The sequence below is a fragment of the Equus asinus genome, chromosome 2, assembly GCF_041296235.1.
Source record: "Equus asinus isolate D_3611 breed Donkey chromosome 2, EquAss-T2T_v2, whole genome shotgun sequence".
Lineage (NCBI taxonomy): Eukaryota > Metazoa > Chordata > Mammalia > Perissodactyla > Equidae > Equus > Equus asinus.
Genome location: NC_091791.1, coordinates 121,661,389 through 121,673,736, shown reverse-complemented (window position 1 = coordinate 121,673,736; position 12,348 = coordinate 121,661,389). Strand labels below are relative to the sequence as shown.

General features: G+C 42.7%; 1 pseudogene; it reads left to right on the top strand.

Moving 5' to 3' along the window:
* The first annotated feature begins 4,881 nt into the window (after window positions 1-4,881).
* On the top strand, window positions 4,882-11,475 carry LOC123276015 (ribonucleoside-diphosphate reductase subunit M2-like; annotated as a pseudogene).
* The last annotated feature ends 873 nt before the right edge of the window (window positions 11,476-12,348 follow it).

Below are 12,348 nucleotides of genomic sequence, written 5' to 3'. Positions count from 1 at the left end.
ACAGTTTGAAGTGAAATGCAAATCTGTCATTTTATTTAGCTTTGGCAACAATTCTAGGAAACAGTTGACAGACACGGCGAAATTACTGGCTAAGAGGAGCGCTGGGGATTTCAAGTCTCCTCCCCAGAGTACATGGCAATTAAGGCAGTTAGAGAACCACATCCCTGTCTGTTAGCTGCATCTTTCTGTTGACTGAAGAGTCAGTGTTGCTGGTAGGCAAGAGTAGTGGGTGGGAGAAAGAGGAGAAAATTCAGAGTCCCTGGAGAAACTGAAGTCACTTTTTTCTTCTATCCACATATGGAGTGACTTTGATTCTTACATCAGTGTCTATGAACAGCTGCAAACAGTAAAAAAAATTCACATATAACTTGTATTCCTGAACTATCGCCAAAGGGCTAAGGAGGAAGGGAGAAATGCTGCTTAGGGTGCTGGTTAATAGGAACTTGAGGCAGCCATGAAAATGCTCCTCTCGGACCTCATACTGCAGGAAAGTAATTAACTAAGGGTCCCAGCTGCTGTGCTCTGAGTCTACCACCGACTTTGCACTGAGGCCACGCTCCCCACAGGCTGTTCCCAGTCAATGACTGAGCAAGGCAGGAATACCAAGACCAATTCCTGAAAGTCAGCCTCCTTCGAAGGATGCCTTTGCTTCAATGACTTGCCACCAGCCTTGTGGAAACTTTCTTAGACTGCACTACAGCCTAAGACTCTTCTTTCCCAAGCTTTCTTCCTTCTCCCTCTTCTTCAACAAGGTCAGCCCTGCATTGTGGTCTGACATCCCTCCCAGCCTCTTCCACCTCCCTTCCCATTTTCCCTCACAGGCATTTCCCCCAATAAATCTCTTACACATCTAATCCTCTCGGGATTTTCTCCTGGGAGTCATCAGGAGATGACTGACATCAGGCCTGTATAGAACAAAGGAGCATACAGACATGTGGTCAAGCCACTTCTCCAGGATTTCCCCTGGGAAGCTCCTCCCATCCCCTCTTAGACTACGTCTGTTGACCCACAGGAGCACGAAGCCAAGAGCAGACAGCTTTCTCTCCTCAAATCATCATTAAGCCTCATAAGAACCACCAAAATGATGGGAAAATTTATTTTCTCCCCTGCCCCATTACATTCTCATGATGATGAGCATTTCTGGAAAAATAGTATAAGCATGTAGTTTAAGAGTTGCAATTAAGCATTCCAAGGTCAAGCATTCCTACCTTTTCTCTCTCTCACCAGTGCCCAAGTCTGGACCCAGGAAAGGCAGATAGTTGATCTTTATTGAATAAATTAAATGCATTTATATCACAACCGGGGCAACTACATTTAGGGCTCTATATTCCTGATCTTCTGGATCCAAAAAGGAGTTGCTTTAAAAATTCTTAAATATTATAGCCTGCCTTAGTTTATTGTGAAGAGTTTCTAAACAATCACTTTTCAAGGATAGACAGGCGAGAGAAAGACACAGTCTTTTTCCAAAAAGAATTGTTTATATAAAGTGGAAAAAGATGAGTGGGGTGGGGTGGGGTGGGGTAGAGGGAAGTGTGGAACAGAGACAAGTAGCTGACCATGAACCAGGTGTGAAGATAAAGGGAGGTATCCTGTCTCGATGCCACTATAATATGGATCTGCATTCACTGGAGTATAGCACACAGGCCATAAGGACTAAGGCATGGTTCCCCAACCCCTGAGCCGCTCTGTCCACACATGGAATTTTCTTTTAAATTAGGGGTCCACCCCAAGTACACTCTGAGAGAGTCAACCTGAATGGGTGGGGTCTGGAAACCATATATGTGTTCAAGTATTCCATAAGCATACACTCAGATGCTGCTGAGTACCAGGGACTGTGCTAGGTGCTGGAGATAAAAATTTCTGGCCCTAAAGTATTTTCAGTCTTGGAGAAACTGTGCCATATTATAGGCAGTCAAAGGAACTGCAAAAGAGAATAATTAGAAGCAGTTGCTGCAGTACCACTTCAAATACGAAGACCCTTCCTGGGACCCATTCTGGGGCCATGAAGCCAGCTTTGTGGCCGTGTGACAATTCTAAGGTTCTGGAAATGCACATGAGTCACACTGATCTATTATGAACTGAGAGGGAGAGACTGATTGGGGAGGGAATTATGATAGAAGATGATTTCCCAAATCTGTCCACACCTAAAAAGTACCTATGGTCTGACCAAGGTTTTCTCTATGCTCTTTTTGTCCGGAAGTTTCTACCTAGAAGCATAGAGTCCTGGCTAGGGCTGAGGGAACTACTAGTGTTTGTCATGAGAATAACAATAAGAAGCGTATGAATCATCCTAATAATTAACAACTTCTTCCATTTGTAAAGTGCTTTGGGCTACATTGTTGCAATTATCACATACATATATGTGAACTACAACCTCATGTCTATTCGTTATGCTTACATAAATTTATACACATATGTTTCAGTTACCTATGGCTTTCTAACAAACCACCACAAAATTTAGTGACTTAAAACAATAACCATATATTTTGCTCATGAATGTGAAATTTGGGCAGAGCTCAGTAGGGATGACTGGCCTGTGCTCCACAATGTCTGGGGTTGAGCTGGATGACTCAAACAGCTGGGACTAGAACAGCTGGGATTAGCCAGGCATCTCTCTTAGTGTAGTCTCAGGATCTCTCTGTGTGCTGTCTCCAGTCTGGCAATCTCAAATTGGTCATACTTCTTACATATGGCTCAAGATCCCAAGAGCAAGTATTCCAGGGGTAAATGTAGGAGATGAAAGACCTTTTATAACTTAGCTTAGAACTCACAAAGCATCATTTCTCCACTGGCAGAAGTAGTCACAATCCAGCCCAAATTCAAGGGGAAGAAATATAGACCACTTTTACAGATGGGAAGAATGCCAAAGAATTTGCAGCCAAGTTTTAAAACTGCCACAATGTGCAACTCACACGCAAGGTCACTTACATACACAATCATGTACAATTTAATCAATGTCATCCTCATACAGTCCTTTGAGTTGGGCAACTCTAATCTTGAGGTGATCCAGGAGGCACTTCAAAGCCATCCTGCCGGCTTCTTCTCCCACCAGGCTACACAGGGCTGAGAATCCCCTGGATTAGAACCCTCTGAAGATAGAAGTCTTCTCAGTGGGTTGAGGCAAGATTACCTGGAGAAGATCTCATTTTATCCTCCTTCCTGATTGCAGGGATCTCATTATGTCATTAATTCAGCTCCTGCTCTGACCAGGGAGCGGAAAGCAATGAGTGACAAAGGGTAAGTTTTGATGGGGAACATGAAGGAAGAACTCTGAAGCTACTCTGGCTGATGAGTTGCCAGAGGAATCCAAGTTCCAGGACAAGGGTCCTGGGTACGTGACCTCAGAGAGAGACTGCTGAGGTCAACTTCTCTTTTCCCCAAAGGCAGAAGTTGGGTGGAAACTTGGTGGGTTTTTGACTGCTTCAGAGGAGGTGACTCAGGGGAACCGCCAGCCCTGGTTTGCTCTTTAGCTCCTCTGAGCTTATCATGACTACTTCCCTTTTCCAAGGTCTGGAAAATTCTCTACACAGAACAATGGTCTTCAATGGTAACATCATTGTAACGCAAAGGAGAAGGGGGAAATACACAAGAAGCCACCTGCATGCGCCCCTGTCATCTCCCTTGGTCCAGCAGGGAGCCTTGATGATAGAACACAGTAGAGGCAAGTCCACTCCTCATAAAGAAAAGCCAGCTCCTGGTGGGAGCTTGGTTTCTATCTGAGGAGACTAATTTCCAGGAAATCCTAAGAGCAAATAAGCCAGCAGGATTTCCTCTGATTCTCTTGTTGTATTTGGGAGCAAGGCTTAAGTGGGCACTGAAGAGAATAACTAGTTGTGAACCGAGGGAGCTGAGAGGCAAGGAGGGAAGGAAAGCGGTGTCAACAAGTATGGCCAGTTTGGATAGGATTTTTTAACTAGGATTGTAGAGACCACAAAAGAGATGGAAAAGGAAAGAATAGGGGGGAAAAAGCCAGGGGGGAGGTTAAAATTATTAATGATCCCATATAGGATAGAATTTCTGTGTACAACATGGAACAATGTACTCATTTGTCCTTCATCCCTTCCTGCACACCTGGGTACAGGTGTGCACTCAGACCAGTCTTTCCTTACCTTCTCTGAATCTTACTTGAATACCCATTGATCATCCTGCTCACCAGCTCAGGATCCTCCAGGGGCTTCTTGTTGCCTTTGAAGAGGAGCCCAAACTCCTAGAAGGATCTTCATGCTCTGGCTTGAACTCCCTAGTCAACCTAATCTCACCATACTTCAGACCCCTGCACTGACTCTGTGGGGTGCTTTTCTGGCTCCAGGAATTTGTTCTTCCTGTTGTCTCCAACCAGAATGGCTTTTCCCTTTCATCCCTATTTCTCCAAATCTTCTCCACCTTCAAGGCGCAGTCAAATGAGCCTTCCCTACCCACCCTAGCAAGGAAAAATCTCTCAGTGTTCGCTTCCACAGGAATCTGGGCCTGTGTAATAGCAAATCTCATGGTGTATCTTACATAGCAGCTGCTGCGCTGATTGTACCCACTGCTGGACTCCAGGCTGGTAGAGGGCTGTCCCCCTTATCTGTGATTCCTTCAGAAGGCCCAGCATAATGATGGGCACAAGCAAGGCCCAGGAAAGATGTCGACTGGATTCTATTATTATCATTGTCAACAATGTCGAGTATTTTGCAAATGGCCTGCTTCACAACCAGACTGATACCGTGGCTGGAGCTATATTAGTTTTTCTGTTAAGTTTTACGCAGCAAAGCGACAGTCAAATTTTCTTTTCTTTCCCCAAATGTCATCTTCAGAGAAGTTCAAGAGAAAAGCCTATTTGAATAGGACCTTCAAGTGATTTGGGTAGAGGGCCTTGGACTTTCCACTGCCTTAAACGGAATGGCAAAAGATACAGCACAAATGGAGGAAGTAAAAGTGTGCTTGGCGATAGCAAGTGAAACTGGGCCCCTCAAGGGTAATTCTCTGCTGAGCCAAGAACTGAGAACAAAGGATAAAGTACAGAGAGCCAAAGCCACTTACTCAGACAATTGCGCAGCGAACTCTGCTGAGCATCTACCACACGCCAGGCCCTGTGCTGAGTCCAGGGATGCAGGTACATGGGGCTTTTTCAGTGACACAGTGCTCACAGTGTAATGGAGTTTCACACAAACCATCAGAAAATTCAACTGCAGAATGTTAAGTGTCACAATACAGAATGACAGGAGAGGGCTTCCCAGAGGAGACTGGCATTCAAGCTGGCTCTTACGTGATGAATAAAATGCCACGAGGCAGAGAGCGCAGCACTGGTACATATTGGCACATATCAGAACATAACTGAGAAATAAACACAGGTATGAATCAAGAAGTTTGCTTTTGATGAGACTGAAGTGTAGAAGCAAGGCCTGTGGATGCGTTGGGAGATAGGGGAGAGGTGAGGTCACAGCAGCCTTGTGTACTGGGCTGGGAGCTTGGAACCGACTCTGGAAAATAAGAGGAAGCCTTGAAGAGTTTTAAGCAGGAGAGTGACGTGGTCAGAGATGCTTTTGGGGAAAGTTATTTGGATAGTACCACATCTGCAGGATTGATTCCCAAGGAGACAGGATAAGTTTGTTTGTTTCTAATTAACTTTATTGAGGTATAATTTCTAAAGATAAAATCCATCCACTCTAAGAGAACACTTCAATGAGTTTTGACAAATGTAAACATGCTTATCAAGATATAAAATATTTAGACGAGGGGGCCGGCCGGCCCCAAGGCTGAGTGGTTAAGTTCACACTCCACTTCGGCAGCCTGGGGTTCGCCGGTTCGAATCTTGTGTGCTGACCTACATGCCACTCATCAGGCCATGCTGTGGCAGCATCCCACCTAGAGGAACTGGAATGACTTGCAACTAGGATATACAACTATGTACTGGGGCTTTGGGGAGAAAAAAATTAAAAAGAGGAAGATTGGCAACAGATGTTACCTCAGGGCCAATCTTCCTCACTAAAAAAAGCATACCTTTAAAATGTATATATATATTTAGACCAACTCAAAATGTTTCCTCATGCCCCTTTGCAATCAATCCCATCCTACTTCCTGGCCATAGGCCACCACTGAGCTGCTTGACATCACAATTCATTCCTTTTTCCTATCCTAAAATTTCGTAAGAATTAAGTCAACTAGTATGGACTCTTATGTCTAGCTTCTTTTACTCAGCATAATGATTTTGAGATTCATCCGTGTTGTTAAGTACGTCAATAGTTTGTTCCTTTTTATTACTGAGTAATATATTCCATTGTGTGCATACAGCCTAACTGGTTTCTCTGTTCTTCTGCTGATACACATTTGTGTTGTTTACACTTTTTGGCTATTATGAATAAAGCTGCTATCAACATTCACATATAGATTTTTTTTTCTAAACTTCTATAGTGGTACACCTTTGAGACTCCAAATTTCTCTACTCTTATTCTCAGATGAAAACAATCAAATTAGTTAAATTTCTGTTTTTCTTTTCTTTTTTTTCTTTTTTTGGTACAACTGTATCCCTTTACCCCTTACACCTTCCCTCCATCCCCTTCCACTCTGGCAGCCACCAATCTATTCTCTGTCTCTATGTGATTGTTTGTTGTTATTTTTATCTTCTATTTATGAGTGAGATCATATGTATTCGACTTTCTCCCTCTGACTTATTTCACTTAGCATAATACCCTTAAGGTCCATCCATGTTGCAAATGGCAAGATTTCATCTTTTTTATGACTGAGCGGTATTCCATTGTGTGTGTGTGTGTATATAGATATGTATGTATATACACACACCACGTCTTCTTTATCCGTTCATCCACTGATGGGCACTTAGGTTGTTTCCATGTCTTGGCTACTGTAACTAAAGCTGCTGTAAACATTCATATGCAGATTTTTTAATGAACATAAGTATTCATTTCTCCTAGGTAAACATCTCGGAGTGGGATTGCTGGGTCATATAGTAAGTATATGTTTAACTTTATTAAGAACTTTATAAGAAGCTGCTAAGCTGTTTTTCCAAGTCTTTGTGTGGACATATCTTTCCATTTCTCTTGGGTAAATACCTACGTGTGGAATTGCAGGTCATATGATAAGACTTGTGTTCTGTTTTTGTTTTTTATCAGGATAAGTTTAACTTCATTAGAAACTGCCAAACTGTTTTCCAAAGTGATTGTACCATTTTGTGCTTCCACTACAAAGTATAAGATGCCTGAACACTCCATCCTTGCCAATATTTGATATTGTCAGTCTTTTTAATTCTCCCATTCTGGTGGATGTTTAGTGATATCTCATTGTGATTTTAATTTGTGTCTTCATAACTAATAACATTGAGCATCTTTTTATGTGTTCATTGGCCATTTGTATATATTTTTGTGAAGCAACTGTTCAAATCTTTTGTCCATTTTTTAAAAAATAGGATTGTTTGTCTTACTACTGAGTTTTAAAGTTCTTTACATATTCTGGATACTAATGGAGATTCTTGAGGTAATTTCAATCAGAGAAGATAAGGCCTTAACCAGGATTATAACAGTGATTAAAGACGAGCAGAAAGTCAAGAGACCCTCAGGGGACAGATTTGACAGGATTTCGAGGAGAACAGGGGCTGCATCTGTGGCTTAGAAGTAGCACTGGGGAAAGAGTAGGAGGGTGACATTTTCCCTACAAACATTGTCACCACTTGAGCCTTAGTCGGTGAAGGTAAGGCCTTCTCAGGAGAAGTCAGTGGAAAGTGCAGAGTGTGAAGAATTGCCTGATTTTTCTAAACTGTGTCTTCAGGACCTCAGTCAAGGGCAAGCGCAATTTTACTGAGGACTAGGACTTCTATTACCAGCTGTATCAGCTGACTATTGCTACAATAATGCTACATAACAAACTCCCGCAAAACTCAATGCAATACACCAATAATCATTCAGCATCATGCCCACCAGTTTGTGGGCAGATTGGGCAGATTGACTAGGACAATTCTGCTTCAAGCTCCAGGTCCACAGATCAGCTCGGGTGGCTCTGCTCCACATATCTCTCATTCTTTTAGGACTAGTGGCCTATATGACTTCTCCTGGAGATGACAGAAGCACAAGAATGCAAGCCCAACCGAAGAAGCTCACTTCAAACCTCCGCTTGAGTCACATCTGTGAACACCCTCCTCGGAGGATGCAAGCCACACGGCCAGTCCTCTAGCGGGAAGGGAGTGAATATTTACCACGTGATCTGAACTATTACACCAGCTACCAAGGAAGTGCCTCCCTTGGTAAAGAAAAAATGGATCTTTACTGATCTGGTTATTGTAGTGGACATCTATTGTTTTGTCTGCCCTGTACCCTTCCCTTCTTTTAGAAGCAGCACTTCCCTTCTTTCTGAGAAATTTTCCACTCACTAATTCCAATCACATGGTTCCAATTGGAGGTATCAGTTTTGCTACAAACTCTCCAACCCCCGACTATAGTTGATTAATTAAGGAATAGGCATCTGACCTAGATGGAGCCAATTTGAGCCCTCCCTCAAGGTTTGGAATTTTGATAACAGAGTAAGGACAGTACGGCTCTCTCCAATGTGCAAGTTCTGGATGTGGCGCCCAGAACTTTAGTGGCTGTGTTTCTTACTTTGGAAAGGAAGTTGGTAAAAGTGAATGAGGCCCATATGCAGAATGAAGAGGAGATGACAGATGGGGAGAGTATCCTAGTGGCCCTCAAGTCCTTGGTTCCAATTGTTGCATCCCATATTTGGTTACTTGGGACATCTTAGAGTCCTTTCATAAATTTTTCTTTTTGTCAAAGTTAGAGTTGTTTCATTGTCATTTCTGACCAAAGGGCTTCAAAGAAATGTATTTCCCTAGCACAGTGCCATCAGGAGAAGAAAAGCCTTTGGCTCTACTGAGAACATTCTTGGAAAAGTGTCAGGATAAAAGTTTCCTGAGAACAAAACCCTGTCCGTAGTAGAATGGGGTGAACAAGTTGCTGTCATGAGTTGGATGTATAGTGAGCTTCAGGTGTTTCTCTCTTCCCAGCATCGGATGGTTATCTCATGATCTCTACTTTTCTGGTTAATGGAGCTGCAGTTTTCTAGGGGTACAATTCCACACAGTCTAGGTGAGACTGTCCTTGGCATTCCCCACCTGCTCTCTCTACTCCCCAACAGTGAAGGCACTGGATCTTTCCCCCTTGTTGCCCAGGACTTGCTCCTGCAATTATCTCCACAATCTCCTAGACCACCAAATATGCTCCTCCTTACTGGATCATTCCCATCAACAACATGAACATTTTAGAATTTCTCTCAACTTAAAAAACAAGGGAAAAAACCTCCCTTGACTCCCATATTTCTACAACTACTACCAAATTTTTTACTCCTCAAAAGAATTTTCTATACTTTCTGTCCCCATTTCTTCCCATCCCATTCTTCCTTGAATCCACTCCAATTTGCCCTTTATCCTCAATATTCCACAAAAACTGTCCTTGCCAAGGCAGGACCTTCTTAACTCTGGCCTATGATGAAGTGGGGGCCATCAAAGAAACTTCTGGACTCTATCCTTGACTCCTACCAATGCAGATGTGGCAGTTGTGGAGTGGTGTAATCCAGAACATGCAGAAATCTGTGACTTCTTCTTCCCACCCGATATTTATCTCCAGCATGCCTTTCCTCTGAACTCTAGACTCAAATACCCAAATGCCTACCTGACCTCTCCACTTGAATATCTAATTTGTTGTTAGTGCCGTTGAGTAAATTCTGACTCCTAGTAATCCGATGTACAGCAGTGCAGACCCCTGTCCAGTCTTTTTGCACCATCCTCTCACCTTCTGGTGCTATATCAGACAATGTTCCTCTGCTATTCACAGTGTTTTCATGGTTAATTTTTTTTTCAGAAGTGGGTGACCAGGTCCTTCTTCCTAATCTGTCTTAATCTAGAATCTCTGCTAAAATTTGTCCACCATGGGTGACCCTGCTGGTATTTGAACTACTAGTGGCACAGCTTTAAGCATCACAGCAATGTGCAGCTGTCACATATGACAACCAACACATGGGTGGTATGGTTCCCTGACCGGGAAACACACCTAGGCTGCAGTGGTGAGAGCATCTTAACCACTAGACCACCAAGGATGGCTGAATATCTATTAGCCATCTCAAATTTAACATGTCCAAACTGAACTTTCAATTTCCCACATGACTCCTAACCTACTCCTCCCACAGTGTTCCTCCTCTCAGGAAAGGACATGACCATCCACTCAGTCCAAAACACTTGGGACCGTGCTTGTCTTCTCTTTTCATCTCCCACTCCATATCCAATCTATCAGCATATCCTAACAACTCTACCTTCAAAATATATTCCAAATCTGACTACTTCTCATCACTTTGCAATGGTCCCCTACCTGGTGTCTCTGCTTCCATCCTTGACCTACAGTTTGTGCTTCCCAGGACCACCGGTCTCCTTCGTCCACTTTGCACACACCTCCTCCACTATCCCTCATCCGTCATTCTCTCTGCCCACACCCTGCTTGCCACTGTCACCTAATCACCAGCTGTAGCAGGTCACCTCTCTCCCTTGAAGTGGCTCAGCGTGGCAGATAAGGAGTGAGAGCAAGAGGAAGAGCTTCCAGGAGTTTTCAAGCCCATTAAAACTAACGTACTGCTCCCTTTGTGGAAGATGAACTGCTACTCAGAGAGAATCACAGCTGTGCACCATTTTTCCTCTCAAATATCGTGGCATTTGGCAGATGTACCAGAAAGCTGAGGCTTCCTTTTGGACAGCTGAGGAGGTAGATCACTCCAAGGACATTCAGCACTGGAAGCCCTGAAGCCTGTGGAGAGAGATTTTGTATCTCGGGCTCTGGCTTTCGTTGCAGCAAGTGATGGAGCTGGATATGAAAGCCTGGTGCCGCAATTTCGTCCAAAAGTACAGATTACAGAAGCAATGTGTTTCTGTGGCTTTCAAGGTGACATGGACAACTTATATTCTGAAATATAGAGTCTCCTTGTTGACACTTGCATTAAAGATTGCAAAGAGGAGGCCTTTGTCTTCAATGCTATTGAAACAATGCTTTGTGTAGAGAAAGCTGACAGGGCCTGACTGGGGACAAAGAAGCAACTTATGGAGAATGAGTGGTAGGCTTTGGGGCAGTGGAGGAAATCTCTGCTGCTTTCACGCTAGCATTCTACCTCAAGAAATGAGGATCAATGCCTACGATCACATTTTCCAATGAATTACTGGGCAGAGTGAGGTTTACACTGTGACTTTGCCTGCCTAATATTTAAATGATTGTTATACAAACCTGCAGACTAAAAAGTAAAAGAAATAATTATCAGCGTTATTAAGATAGAACAAGAGTTCCTAACCGAGGTCTTGCCTTGTGGCTTATTGGAATGAATTGCATTTTAATGAGGCAGAACATGGAAATAGTAGCAGACAGGTTTATGCCAGAACTTAGTTTTAGAAAGGTTTTTGGAGCAGAAAATCCATTTGACTTTTTTGTATATGTATGTGTAGTAAAACATACATAACATAAAATTTACCATTTTAACCATTTTTAAGTGTACAGTTCAGTGGCATTCACAATGTCACATTGTTGTGCAACCGTCACCACCATCCATCTCCAAAACGTTTTCATCATCCCAAACTGAAACTCCAAACCCATTAAACGCTAACTCCCCTCTGCTCTTACCCCAGCCCTGGTAACCACCATGCTACTTTCTGCTTCTCTGAGTTAGATTTCTGTAGGTACCTCATATAGGTGGAATCATACAATAGTTGTCCTTTTGTGATTGGCTTATTTCACTTAGCATAATGTTCTCAAGTTTCATCCATGTTGCAGTATATATCAGAATTTCTTTCCTTTTTAAGGCTAAATAATATTCTATTGTATGTTTATACCACATTTTGTTTATCTACTCATCCATGGACATTTAGGTTGCTTCCATCTTCTGGCTATTGTGAATAATGCTACTATTAACACTGGTATACAAATATCTGTTTGAGTCCATGCTTTCGAATCTTTTGGATATATACCCATAAGTGGAGTTGCTGGATCGTATCTATTTGACTTTGTGAAGAAGATTTTCATTGGTAGGGAAGACTAACTTTTTGGAGAGTAGGAAACAAGAGTGAAAGGAAATGATGTCAAGTTCAACAGCTAATTCTTTTACCTTATAAAATAATTGAAGACGTGCTTTTATTTTGTTGATATCTCTCTCTCTCTCTCTCTCTCTCTCTCTCACACACACACACACACGCACACAGACACACACACACAGCTACTTTAAATACATTAAGAAGATAGATCGTGAATTGACTGTAATAGGGAAACTGTCCATTATTGGCATCTTTGAAAGGACCTCAAAACCAGGCCTGTGTGATATTGCTAGTAGTGTCACCCA